The sequence below is a fragment of the Chlamydotis macqueenii genome, chromosome 3 (assembly GCF_036417535.1).
Source record: "Chlamydotis macqueenii isolate bChlMac1 chromosome 3, bChlMac1.mat, whole genome shotgun sequence".
In the NCBI taxonomy this organism is placed as follows: Eukaryota; Metazoa; Chordata; class Aves; order Otidiformes; family Otididae; genus Chlamydotis; species Chlamydotis macqueenii.
In genome coordinates, this window is record NC_141558.1 from 96338959 (window position 1) to 96352199 (window position 13241).

Sequence of the window (13241 nt, forward strand, 5' to 3'; positions counted from 1 at the left end):
GGCCAGGTTCTCTGATGACAGAGAGTGGAGTAGTTCCCCTAGAGTCAGTGGACTTACTCTGGCTGACAATCTGACCTATTGAATTTCTAGTTCCTTTTGTGGGAACAACTCAGTGTGTGATTTGATCTGAATTTCTGGGGCAGGGCAAGCCAGGAAGATTTCAGACTTCTAATTGGCATTAGAATGTCTTTAGAAATTCAGCCTTTGCCATTTTACCTTCTGATCATCTTTCAGGCTGTACAGCTGTCTCTTGCTTTGACTCCTGTACAAAATCCACAGCCTCCATTACAGCAGTCCTTCCCTGGTTGACTGTTTAGAGCCCACCCTAGCACCACAAAGGAAGAGCTGGCAATTTCCTTTTGGGACGGGCAGTGTGAGCTCCAGAAGAGGAGGTGGCTCTGCTTGAAAGCAGGGAAGCTTCTTATTGCTGTAGTACTCCCAGAGGAGGAGGGAAAGGGGAAAAGATAGGGACCAGCAACCAGGAACAGCTCCCTGTGTCAGGTTCACATTCAGTGCCAGTATGGACACCGCATATAGTGGCAAAAGAGATTTGGCAAGCATGTGTCATAGGCCACTGTGAAGACTGGGAAAAAAAAAAAAAGAGGCAACCCTACACTTCCCCAAAACAGAGAAAACATTGTGGGTTCATACCAGGTTCCTGTCAGAAGCTGCAGAAAATGAAAGAGGAACTATTGGTGGTAGCTCTGCTACCCATTCCTTTGGGTCACATGGGAAATGTAACCCATTGCCATGGGGCTGGATAAACAGGAAGCCAAAATAAGCCCATTCACACTCCTAGCTGTACCGGGCAACGACTCCCACGTGTTTCTGCAGCATCTGGATGTACACCAACTGCAAACTGGAAGAACCCCATACAAAATCCTAGAAATGTCTCAGAAGCATTTCCAGTCCTCAGAAAAATGACACATAGAGAAGGTGTCTGTCCCACAGTTGTGTAATCAAGAAGCTGGAGAAACAATAGATTGGTATGCTGCCAAACTGTGCAGAAAATGGCTGACTCATGAGAGTATGCAATCTTAAAACCTGAAGTAATTAGTGGTAGATTCATAAGTGGGAAAAAAAAAAAAGTGCAATGAGATTGCTGAAAGAAAAGCTCTCCTCACTGCTAGGAAACTACAAGGCTGTCTAAAGCTGTTGCAAAAGCACCCAGCCAAAAGCAGAGCATAGGTGGGGTGGACCCAGTTAGCTCAGAAGGCAGAGCTGAAAAGCATAAAGTAGCACGAAAAACAAATGCGTAAATATGAATCAGAGAACATTAGGGAAGACCTTTGGTGTTGTGAGAAAAATGTGCACAGGATAGGACAGTTTGCACAGTGATGACGTTAATATGGTGCAAAAGGGCAAAAATAAAACTCTGAGCTATGTGCCAAGAGACAGCAGCAGCACTTAGTCAGGAGAATGAATGCTAGGGAGACAGTAGGACATTACTAAATGTGTTAGGTTGCAAAGGCTTCCTCAGAGCTATGCCAAGGAGGGAAAGGAATTATAACTACGCAAAGCCAAATTAAAGCAATGCAATGACCGCGTGCCATTTGGAAGAGTAAATGGCAAGTCAAATCATTGTTGCTGGCAACACTGAATCCTCTGCTTTCAGCTGAACCCAGTGAATTCACCACCACACACGAGCTCTAAGTTTGAAGCAAACAATCCACGCAGGCAATGCAAGCAGAACAAATTGAAAAAAAAATATTAAATGTGCTGAGCTGGCAATATTCTCTATCATCCCTGCAATGAAGCTGTTAGGAGGCATATCAAGAAGTTTTTGAAGGGGAGGCTGTCTTCCAGGCATACAGTTGCCTTCATCTATTTCCATCTTTACAACTTGTGCCTCCAGGAATGACTACAATATAGAAGGAAAAAAATAATTGGAGCAGTAGAGGGAACGGAAAAGGAAGACATCTTTAACTAATGTTAGGGGCTAGCATAAGTCACATAAGCAGTATGGATGCTGAGAAGCCAGACCCTACCCCTTTCTGAAGACTGAAGTAACTTCAATGAGCACTAAAAGAGTGTTCAACTGAATGGCTACAAGCCAGGAAATATCCAGCTTGGCGAGGACAAACACATTCATGGTACATGGGGTATTGACAAGAACTGTTGGATAAGAAGAGAAACTACCTCACCACATCCAGGAAAAGAGCAGATGAAAAAGCTTGAGAGCACCACTGGGATCAGATGTGAGGTGGGAGAGCATCAGTGCTGTCAGCAAGATGTATTAAAAGGACTCTGAGGATCAGTGTAATGGCTGCTGATGTTCTAGGGATGGAGGCAGAGATCGTGTGGCAGAAGCTGTGATACATCATGATCCCATCTTCATCTGTCAGTTAGAAAGAGCCAGGGAATAGATCTAGAGCGAAATAAAACCATAATGGTGCTAAGATTGTTTGCAATACCCTGCATGAGACATCTATTGATCTCCCAAGGGCTGTGACCGACCTCAGCAATCTAGAGCAATGCAGCAGCTTCCTACTCACCCTCAAATGCACAAACACCATCCAGAGTCTGTTGGGATTTGTAACCTATCCGACAACTTTTCTTCCACAGTTTTCACACATGTGCAAGTCATTGATATAGCTCCTGAATAAAGATGCAATATGGACAATGAATATCATCATAGGATGCAACTATCACACGTGTAAAAGAGCAGACACCTAGTTATCTCACTTTTAATAAAGAGGTAGGTATATAACATATGGCTAATGAGGAGTGCGACCCCTTAGAAAAAGACATGTTCCACTTGATAACCTACAGCTTGATTTTAATATCTCTAGCAGAACAGAGAGAGACATCCAAACAGAAAAGCTAAATCTTTCAATAATATCTACAAGTGGAAGGTATTGTCAGTGTAACCATGAATAGGAAACCACTTGAGCAGCCAGAGACTATAAACTACTGGGAGCATTTTAGATTGCTGCTGGTAGCCCCACATCACCTTCAGCACATGCCTCTGAAGCATTCATGCTAAGTTTGGGAGGGAGAAATGTCCCTGTTTTCAAGAGTACTGGATCTACTGAGACAGGTTGAACGTACAGGAAATCACAATACCTGGATTGTGGGAAATGGACACTTTCTTTGGGAATTGCCCAGCTTTTCTCTGGAGCTGCAGTCTATGCAGAGGAAGCCAGTAATACTGTGTCCTGGCCAAATACAACAGAGGCTAGCCAACATCTGATGGTCTGTTGTGGCATGCATAGATCAACCAGCAAAGAAGAAGTGGAAACACACTGCTCTTCCCACCATCCGCAGGGAGAACAGGAATGCACCTTCCCACCCCAAATCTGGCTATTTGGGCTGCTACTCAGACTTCTGGGCAGTGGAATGAGTTTAAAGCAATGAAGTACTTTAGCAGGCAGAATATCCCATGCAGTGGGAACACAGATCTGTTTGCTTGCAGTCCATCCTCAAATTTACTCGCTTCAATCATCACCAAAGCATCGCCACCAAATGGCAAAGCCAAATTAGCACTTAAAATGCCTGAAATTTTATTAATGCTGAAAAACACAAAGGAAATACGTGGCATCTCTGTTCTTGAGTGGAGAAACAATCTCACAGAAAGCCCGGTTCAATCTGCTTCCATCTTCTGATGCCTTAAGCAGGGGCATCATTGATGTGACTAGCAGCGATGAAAGGAATCACAGACAAACAGAAGAAACATGTGAAAACCAAAGCCTCCCATGAGTGATGAAATAAAGACCTCCCAGAACTACCAGCAGGAGAAGGTATTCCTATCAGACTATTTCCTCTGGACATATCATGTTCTGGGTTGCAAACTATTTTCTTGGGCACATAAGTTCTCACTCATGTAATACAGCATTTGTAAACATACTTCCATGAAGCCTCAAATACATTAACCTGCTGTGTACAGAAGACACAGAGATAGCAGTGAATTACGCACTCTGCAGATCTGATTAACAGGGCACAGGCTGAAGCAGAAGAAAAAAGAGCAGTGACTCTGGGAATAGATGCAATACCCCAGAAAACACAGTGCTGAAGAACTCAAGCAGAATGCAGTCATCTGCACGAAGGAAGAGCCCCTTCAGATACTGAGGAAAATAGCCTTGCTCCCAAAAGAAGTGAACAGAAAAAAGGGGAAAAAAAAGCATAACATTGTCTATAAAATGACACAGATGTTAAGCATGTACAGTGGTACATTAAAGGTTCACCTAAGTTGTGCTATTCTTGTTTAATGCTGTGGTCTCCAATGTGACCAAAGCTGCAAAACTGAAGTGCCCAAGTGGGACTTGTCATGGACTTGGATAGTCGGGCAGAGGATAATGTCACCTTAGCAAGCATTGGAGGAGAAGCACGGGAGGCACAGAGGAAGGGAGAAATCCACAGCGCTAAGAGGCTGAGCTGCAGGTAGCAGGCAGGTGGCAGCCTGCGTGGGAGGCAGAGGGGAGACAGGGAGCGGCAGGACCCCAGTACATCAAGGAACGCAGCTGTAGCCAGTGAGGTTCCCCCACCTGCTGCAAAGGCCAGGAGGAGCGAAGTGCCTGGTGATCCAGGGAGACCTCAGAAGTGCACCTTATAAATCCATCCTTTTAGGGAACTGCACCTTATAAATCCATTTTTTTTTAGGGAACTGCACAGGAATAAGCCGCCACTGTTCATCTCCGAAGGCAGTAAAAGACAGTGTGCCGATGGCAGGGTTTTCAAGCTTGAGCAGTGGGCATCCACCGGCTATGGCCACCAAGTCTGCAAAAACTCCCAACTAAAATAAGCCCTCTTAGAGTCACTGAGCAGGAGATCCATGCCCAGAACAGAAAAATGATAGGAGATCCACTGTTCAAAAAAGAGCCTAAGCTCCCATCAGTTTTATTTTCAGCCTGCTGTAATAAAATAAGCCTAGTTGTTAGAAAACTATTTGGAAAATGTATTTTTATGGGCTTTCTGCTAAGGCCCAGGAGTGTTTGTGGTGCTTGTGGGACAGCAGATTTAGGTGCCAAATGGATGAGTAGGAAGAGGTGTGTCATACTGATACTTCAGACCTACCTCGTGTCACCCAGTCCTTCTGCAGAGCACTGTGAAGCGGGGTTCCCCATTGCCAGCTTTTCTGTCCTGGTATTTCTGAAGCCCATTCTAATTACTGAAAGTGCCACCAAAATTGCAGTAGCACTGATACTGGTTTTTATGTAATAGTTGATCCTTTACAGAGAAAAATCAGGGTGCCTTTGATCTGGATCATCTCTCAGGTGTTTAATGTCTACCTTGATATGGCATAAGCCAGACGTAGAAGTTAGAGAAAGAGAGAATATTTAAAGAATGAACCAGATAAAACAAGATGTCAGCCCCCAGTCGTACATTTCTTAGGATTACAGCAGACATATTGCTGGATTCCAGGTCTTCGCTGGCACTCATGACAGGAAGCTGCTGCAGACAGAGAGCTCTGCAGGGTCTTGTCACTCAGCGAGCAAATACGGTCTGAAAAGCGTAATGTCTTCTCTTCTTGTTACAGCTTTGTGTAATGCAGATATGATCTTCAGCTACCAGCTGAACAATAAATCAAAATGCTTGCAAAATAAAACCACCCCCCCAAAAAAAAGTAAGACAGATAAAATGCACTCCCTCCCCAACCACAATTAGTCACGAAATAAAAGCAGCCACCAGCATTTTTATTAGTTAAGTAATTTTTTTTTACTGTCATTGATGTCAATTGGCTTTAAAACAAAGCCTCAGCTTCACAGTTAAAAAGAATGCATTTGCCATGTTAGTCAAAATCAGTCTCATACGATTTCACCTAAATTTTTGGACACAAAATGCATAGTCGAAACAATTCTGGTCCTATTTTTGTTTTAAACACTTACATTGCGTTACGAGTAATAAGACAGTGACTTCCTTTAAGGGCTAATGTCCATAACTGAAGCAAAATGACAAGAGCACTCCTTTAGCACTGTGGTCTCCTTCCACCATCTGCTGGGTGTCCTCTGTTATTGCAGGAGTTAAAAGTCTGAGGTTCTTTTTTAAGAACATGATTACTTATTTTAATCTTCTCCCTTTCCTGCATCTCTCAGTTACATTTTTTCACTTATGAAATCCTGAGCAAAGAAGTATTGTTAATCCTTACTGAAATGTCATATCTTACCAAATTTATTGCCAGATATGAGAGTATTTTTTAAGAGAAAGGAATGATTTATTTTGGTTTTTTGAGTATAAAAAAAATCATTTTTTGTTTTTTTTTTTTTCCTAAAGTGAAAGAACATTTTACTGACAAAAGTAGGTTGTTTCCTGTCTCTAACTGACTCTTTCTTAACTCTGTATTGCTCCATACTGGCATGAGCAGAATTTTGGCTTCAATTTCATATCATAAGTCATGACTAACAAAGTATCTCTCGCAACATTTTATTAACAGTGATCCACAAATTAGGAGCTACACAAATGTTTCTTTTCTTAGGAGTCCAGGACGAATCTGCCTCAATGCTATTTAGGTGGAGAAAGTATTTATATAATATAAAATGAGTATATTTACATAGAATTATCAAGAGATGAGAAATGCTGAATTCCCCTTCCACACACAAAGTCAAACATGCACACCCCTCAATGCTATTTTTACACTTGTTTTTCCTAGTAGCAGCACATTTTAGGATGCCTTACAGTCCAGAATATGGAACTAGTTAGCATTTATGCATTTAGTGTCAAAAACTGTGTATCAGCATGGATGTTTAGGACCTTTCTGGTATGTGACAGGACCGAATCAGAAAGTAAGGAAGGAACATGCATTTGGGACTGGTAATGCTGGTGAGTCTAGAACAGGCTTTTACAATAGTTCGTCTGCGATCTTCCTCGCAGAGCTAACCAAAAACTGTGAGTTTTCTCTCTGCCTTTTGCTTTCCAAATGTTTTCATGAGGAAAAATCTGCACCACGATCTATAAACACCATTTTTTTTAAAGCACAGATGGACAGAGATCGCTAGACTAGGCTTACAAATGTAACTCCAATACGAGCACATATTATAAAACTGATTTCCCATGAAAAGGATTACAAGATCTCCAAAGAAACAGCTTTGCTCAGTGTTCATATACACATTAATTTCAATGGAAACCAGAAGGGGTCTAGGCTAAGGTCAAATGCTTCTGGAAAGTGCCATCTCTTTTTTTTTTTTGAAGAAAGCAATTTTTTTTTTACAATATAGTGTTATGCCTCTACAGTGGGAAGTTTCAAGAATTATGCAATGCTGAATAAGAAAGAGAACAAATTAGATGCAGTGACAGGAGGTGGAGGTTGAAGAAAACATCTTGATGTCAAGGTTCTTGAAGATGGAGAGTTATTTTGGATGCCTCCATTTCTGGGCAGCTGCTAGAGGATAGCTATACTTTCAGAAAATGAGTCAGCTTCTGAATGCTGGTTCCATCAAAGTGTTTCTATTTCCCCAAACCTGATGACTGGTTATTGTGGTCTTCAAGCTGTGTGATTGTTGTGATACATTTTCCTAAGTGTAAAAATATGGTAATAAATAACTTAGCAGTGTGCTTTGAGGCTTCATACGTTACTGTCTATAAAATGCTTTGAATGGACTTTAATGGAAGACCTCATAAATGTGTAAAAGACTACTATTATCATTTTTTACGAGATTGAGATTTAAGGGGTAAAGCTAAAAAGAAATGTTGTGGCAATATTATAAATGCCCCTTTTTTACTACTCCTGTATGGACAGTAGGAAGAGAACCCAAGGTAGACCCGCAAGGCCAAGGTAAATTTATTAATTAATAATTTTAAAATATTTTTTAAAAACCACCCACTGTATTTATAACTAAATTGTAAAAGCAAGGTATTTCTAAAAATTAGCTGATCCGGGGGTTCGTCCTTTGATCCCACTATCTTTGAACTACACTACAAAAACTGAAGAGATCGTAACCTCTTGGAAAACCTTTCACAGCATCAAACAAGAGCCCTGCTCTGACTTTGAAGATATCCTGCAATCAATTAAGAAGGCTCTAAATGATGTCAGAATGAGTCAGGAGTTTTGCAGAATAATTGGCAGGCTTCCACTTAAAGAGAATCACTGGGAATATGAGAAAACAGGGAAGATAAGCCATCCCCATTAAAGACAACAGCATTAGGAGCTGTTTTCAAAACACTAGAGCTTCTTCTTGCCTAATGCTTTCAAAGCTGCTGCTCTCAGCTAAACTGATGAGTTGTTCTGTGTCTTTTAGTACAGGAAATTCAAAATAAACTTGGAAGAAGTTATTTGAAGTCAAATGCACAGGTCAAAATGTGAAAACTACATCTTGACACAACTGACTCCTGTTTTTTCCCTTGTGGGGTTAGTTAAACCAGCGTAACATAAAGTACCATGGAAGGTGAAGGAGAATATTTTAAACCTGTTTTCCCTTGCTTTATGTTGATGCAAAAAACTACAAGAGATGGAAGGCAGAAGTGATTTGGGCCTTTCATATCCTGACTTCTCACTGAGGAAACAATCTTGCTCTCAACCAGTACCTAACCAGTTCCTCCACTGATCTGAAAACCAAAGATAACTTCTCCCTACCTAGCAGGCTACCTCTATGCTCCCAGAAGGGACAGCAGATTAATTTCAGCTCATCCCTGAAAAGCCACTCACCTATGCTGCATTTTCTGAAGCTGAGGAGCTACAAAGTTCTTCAAAAGATGCTGAGTTGCAAACCTTCACATTTGCAAAGAAAAATACCTAGGAGTTGGAAACAAAGTGAAAGCTTCCTCCATGCCTCCTGCCCTCTCTTCTTTCCTTCTTTCCTCCCTCCCCAAAATAAAGTGGCATTTTGCTCTATTCCCATGGAAGTAAGCGAAAACCGGATTGGCCCTTGTGGTTTGCTTTTGTTATATTTGGGAATTTTTAAAATCTGTCTTCCTGTAGTGTTACTCCCAGTAATAACACCAGGGCTTTAAAAAGACTAAAGGCTCCCAGGATTGCAGCTGGTAAATTTTCATGCAGAAGCTACAGAGTATTTTCTCCACTACAGTAGATCCTCTTATCTGGTTCATTATCAGTAGAATCCCCTGTAGACTAAAATCCAGAGGCAGCAAAATACTCAGGCATGAGCTTAGAGATAAGCTCGTGTTTACATGATTTGCTAGATGAAGACCTATAGACAAAAGCTGTTTCAGAGAAACTGTGATACCATATGGACATTTTCTCATTTGTCACATTTCTTCCAGATCTATATATTCTTTTCAGACTGAAGGTTGGAGAAGCATGGACTACGTACATTTTAACAGCTCTTTCCCTCCCCTGAAGAGCCAATGGTAAAATCTATTTAAGCTTTACCAGCCGGCTCTCAGTCCTAGTGAAGGAGAGAGGTCAAAAGTGAACGATCCAGCCTATGGCTGAATGGAAAGTCCTAAATTTATTTTAAAAAGGTAAGCAAATGGGGTCAACAAATGGGGAAGTCGACTGTTACTGGGAAGCTCTTTAATTCCAGTCTGTACAGCAAATGCCCTTCAGCTACATGAAGCAGATAAAAAATGACTGCAGATTTCAGTAGTGTCCTGTCAAGTAGGTTAGCAAAATAAAGACAGATGGCAAAGGATTATATCTAATTCTTTTTCCTAATTCATCTTTTCCTGACCATTCCACTGCACTAAGTCTCACTAGAGATTTAGCAGCTTAACTTCCCCTCTATAGCTCACAGTGACAAACCGCATAGTGTAGATTTGCGACTTCCCATCATTAGGAATGTTTAATTGGACACAACTGCTTTTCATCAGCTGCCTTTAAATGCTGCTTCTGGACAACGGATGTTTACAGTGTTACAACAGTAGAACTCTAGCTTCATTTTTAAGGCAAACATCCTAAAAAGCCCAGGAATATCAGTGTTTCTGGTGAATGTAGCTGTCTCAGTCAAGGAAGAATTTCAGGCTGGAATCTCTTAACCAGACATGGGTAATCTCACAGCACAACGCTAACAGTGCTGTCCTAAAGTTACCTTACTGTTTCTTTCCTGCACTCATTTTTCCTGTGCAGATAAAGAAAGGAAGCCGTGTAGCACAGCCCTGGTAATGCGGAAAGCATGCAGTCCGTGGTTCAGTGCAAGAGGGCCCATTCTGCAGTCACAGCTTCTCATTGCCTGTCTGATTCTGATTATTTAAAGGTGTTTTTTAAAAAAAACTCCTACTGTTTTTTTTGATGTCTCTGTCCTGGCTTGAGACACACTGAGCCTGATCTTCCCAGGTGCTGATGATCAATAATAGCTCCTTACAGAGTCCATGGGGAACTGATAGTATTCAGCACCTTCCTAAGCCTAGTTTACAGTATCTTCAGGGCAACAGGGAGAAATGCATCCAGCATATGGTCTGTGCTGCCTTTCTGCTTCTCCTCATTGCTTTTGCACCTCTCTCTACTAACACCTCTTGAAACTTCATAATCTGGGCTGTCTTTTGGATAATCCTTTTGGTTTTCTGTGCATTTATCATTCTTCTCCTTGAGTTTCTAAATTTCTCCAGTAAAAAAAAAAAATTGGGAAATGGCAGTTACCTTTCTTCCTGTATCTTTCCTTTCACTTTCCTCTCCTCTCTTTTTCTCCACTATCACTTGCTTTCTTTTCACCAGAAAGAACCTGGAAAGCACATGTCAGTGGCAACAGCACCATCTTCTGTTCTGCAGAGATTACGAAGGCTTCACCCAGGTTTCTGAGAGTCTTTTGGAGACGTGTCTGGTTGAAGAATTTGGAGCTAGAGCTGGATCTGAAGTAACTCATTTGTAAGTTTCAATGTCTGAATAAGTCTGAATGTATGTGGGGAAGTATGGGTGTATAAAAGGCTACAAAATCTTTGGCTGTCACAGCACTTATCTCAGTGAGCCACCTTTACATTTATCTTTTATTCTCCTCCTCATAAAAAGCTCAGTTGCAAAACTTAGGCTACTTTTGTTTTCCTTCCCTGTGGCTTTACACATTGCAAGTTTCTGATTTTACTTATTTATTTGTTTATTTATCACAATTAGTGTTATCCTTATTCCCTACAGATAGTACTGCACTGATTGTCACTGGGGGAAATATGCAGCCGAAACAGATGACGAGATACGCACAGACAGGGGATCAGCTTATCAGTCCACACAGAAGGCCATAGACCACAGAAGATCATAGACCATGTGCTGGCTAAAATTTGTGTCAGTGTGCCAACAAAGGGATGTTTGGGGTACAAAAGAGGAAAACGAGGTGGGAGTTAGCACGAGAAAAAGCATGAAGCTTGAAGTCTTACTTGAAAGTCTAACATATGGACAATTAAGACTGGCAGCCTGGGTAGGTCAGTGTGGAAGTCAATGTCTTGGTATTAAATAAGAGACTGGGGAAGGAAAGACTAATGGGTCTGGAAAGGGAAAGGGAAAAGCAGCAGCATGTGTTTGATGTAGCACAGAGGAGGAAGCCAGCAGAGGGACATAAAGGGAAAGGTGGCAAGGTCAAACCAGCTGGCTAAGAAACAAATCTTCACAAAGGCAAGATCTAATTATGGTAAGATTGCTTTTGTTAAGCCAGGGAAGGGGATGTGGATGTGGCATGATGGCTGCCCAGACAATAATTTTAAGTACGTGGGTAGATAGTAATGGGCCTGGTTTGGGGAAATTCTGCAGAGAGATTGCAAGATACAGGGTCGGATCATATCTCACAATGGAGTTTGGTGACAGAAATGTGGAGCTAGCTACTCAACAGGTAGACTGTGGGCAGTGATAGCTGACATACTGTAACAACAATAGAGATACTGTTAGTCAGGTTGGGATGTAAGAGTCAGATTGGGATGCAAGTGTTGGAATTAACACTGAAATGGAGCCGGAGAGGACAAATTCCAGGCTCACTGTAAGTGGGCAGTAAGTTCAGAAATTAAAGGGAGGAGAGAGAGAAGGTGATAGCTGGAAGTACAAGCTGAACCTCATTTTAAGATTGTAAAGATTAAGACATCCTTGTGTTGTGACATGAAAGAGCCAGAAGAAAGCTCTAGAAACAATGGCGGGGGGGGGGGGGGGGCGCTGAAGGAAACAAGTATAAGAGGATCAGGAGATAACAGCACAGAAATGTTGTGACCAGCTCTCCTGGCTGCCTATTGATTATTTCCTCTTTCACTTTGAACATCTCTGCTTCTATCCCTCTTAGCAAGGGCGTTCAAGGACTTGAGGGCAAACAGAAAAAAATGAGGTGACTTTATTCTTTCCCTTTCTCACTTCTTGTAACTCTCTTTTTCATTATCCCCTGTCAGAGAACAGAAGTTTCTCAGTAACTGCCCCTTTCTAGTCCATCCACTTCCACCTATCTTGTCCAGTTTCATCTGAACCTAGAAGAATCATATGTCTGTACTTGGGTATGAATCTTCACTGTATGACCCAGTCCCCTTTTCCCATGTATGCTCCTTACTGCAAGTGCTCTCGCAAAGTCAGATACATGTAAAAGGCATGAGCACTGATGTTTTTTTTGCACAATAGCACTGAGGAAATCTAAAAGAGGGTGTGAATATACCTAACTATCTGGTAAAGTTTATTGTATGGAGCACATCTGTGCTTTACATTCCATTCTTCCATTTTATTGTGGGATAGGGATGTGGTGGGAAATTTTCTGCATGATTCTTTTTCAGAAGTCTCCCATCTACTTCTTCTGCACACAATGGGAGAGGAGAGAAAAGGCTGTGTTATGTACTTGGTCCTACTAGAGATCTTACACTATACAGACAAGTTTCCATGGACTCCAACAAGGAAAGAAAATCATGCTGCGGGGTCAGCTAAGCCCTCATCCTTCTGAGTTGTGCAGAATTACCTGTAAATGTGCAGGTGGCAGTACGGAACTGTAATAGTTTTCATGAGAAGTAAGGTATTTTGTGTGATCCAAAACCACAATCAACATGAAACTTTTTAAAGACATAAATTTGACCTGGGCTCCAATAATCTATGTGGTGGCTCAGTTCAGCAGTGGCTTTATGGCAATGGCATAATATGTGCTTCCAAAATTGTAAGTGAAGATTTCCAAGATGTATAATTAATTGTCTGTAGTTTATACTGTAGTTTTGTCCATGATCCTTTTCCAATACAACCAACTGCTGGAATGACCATCCACAGATTGTTCCTAGTACAGAATTGCCCTATTGTGTGATCATAGGAGAAAACATCTACATCAGAACAAGTATACATTTCTCCAAAGGAGTATGCAGTTAAACTAAGGCACTGATTTTTTAACTAGAGGTGTGAGGAAGGAACCTCAGTCTTCTTGTATTGCTAAATTGGTGTAGCGTTATGTGTCCTGATGAAAACCAATAAACTATTATTG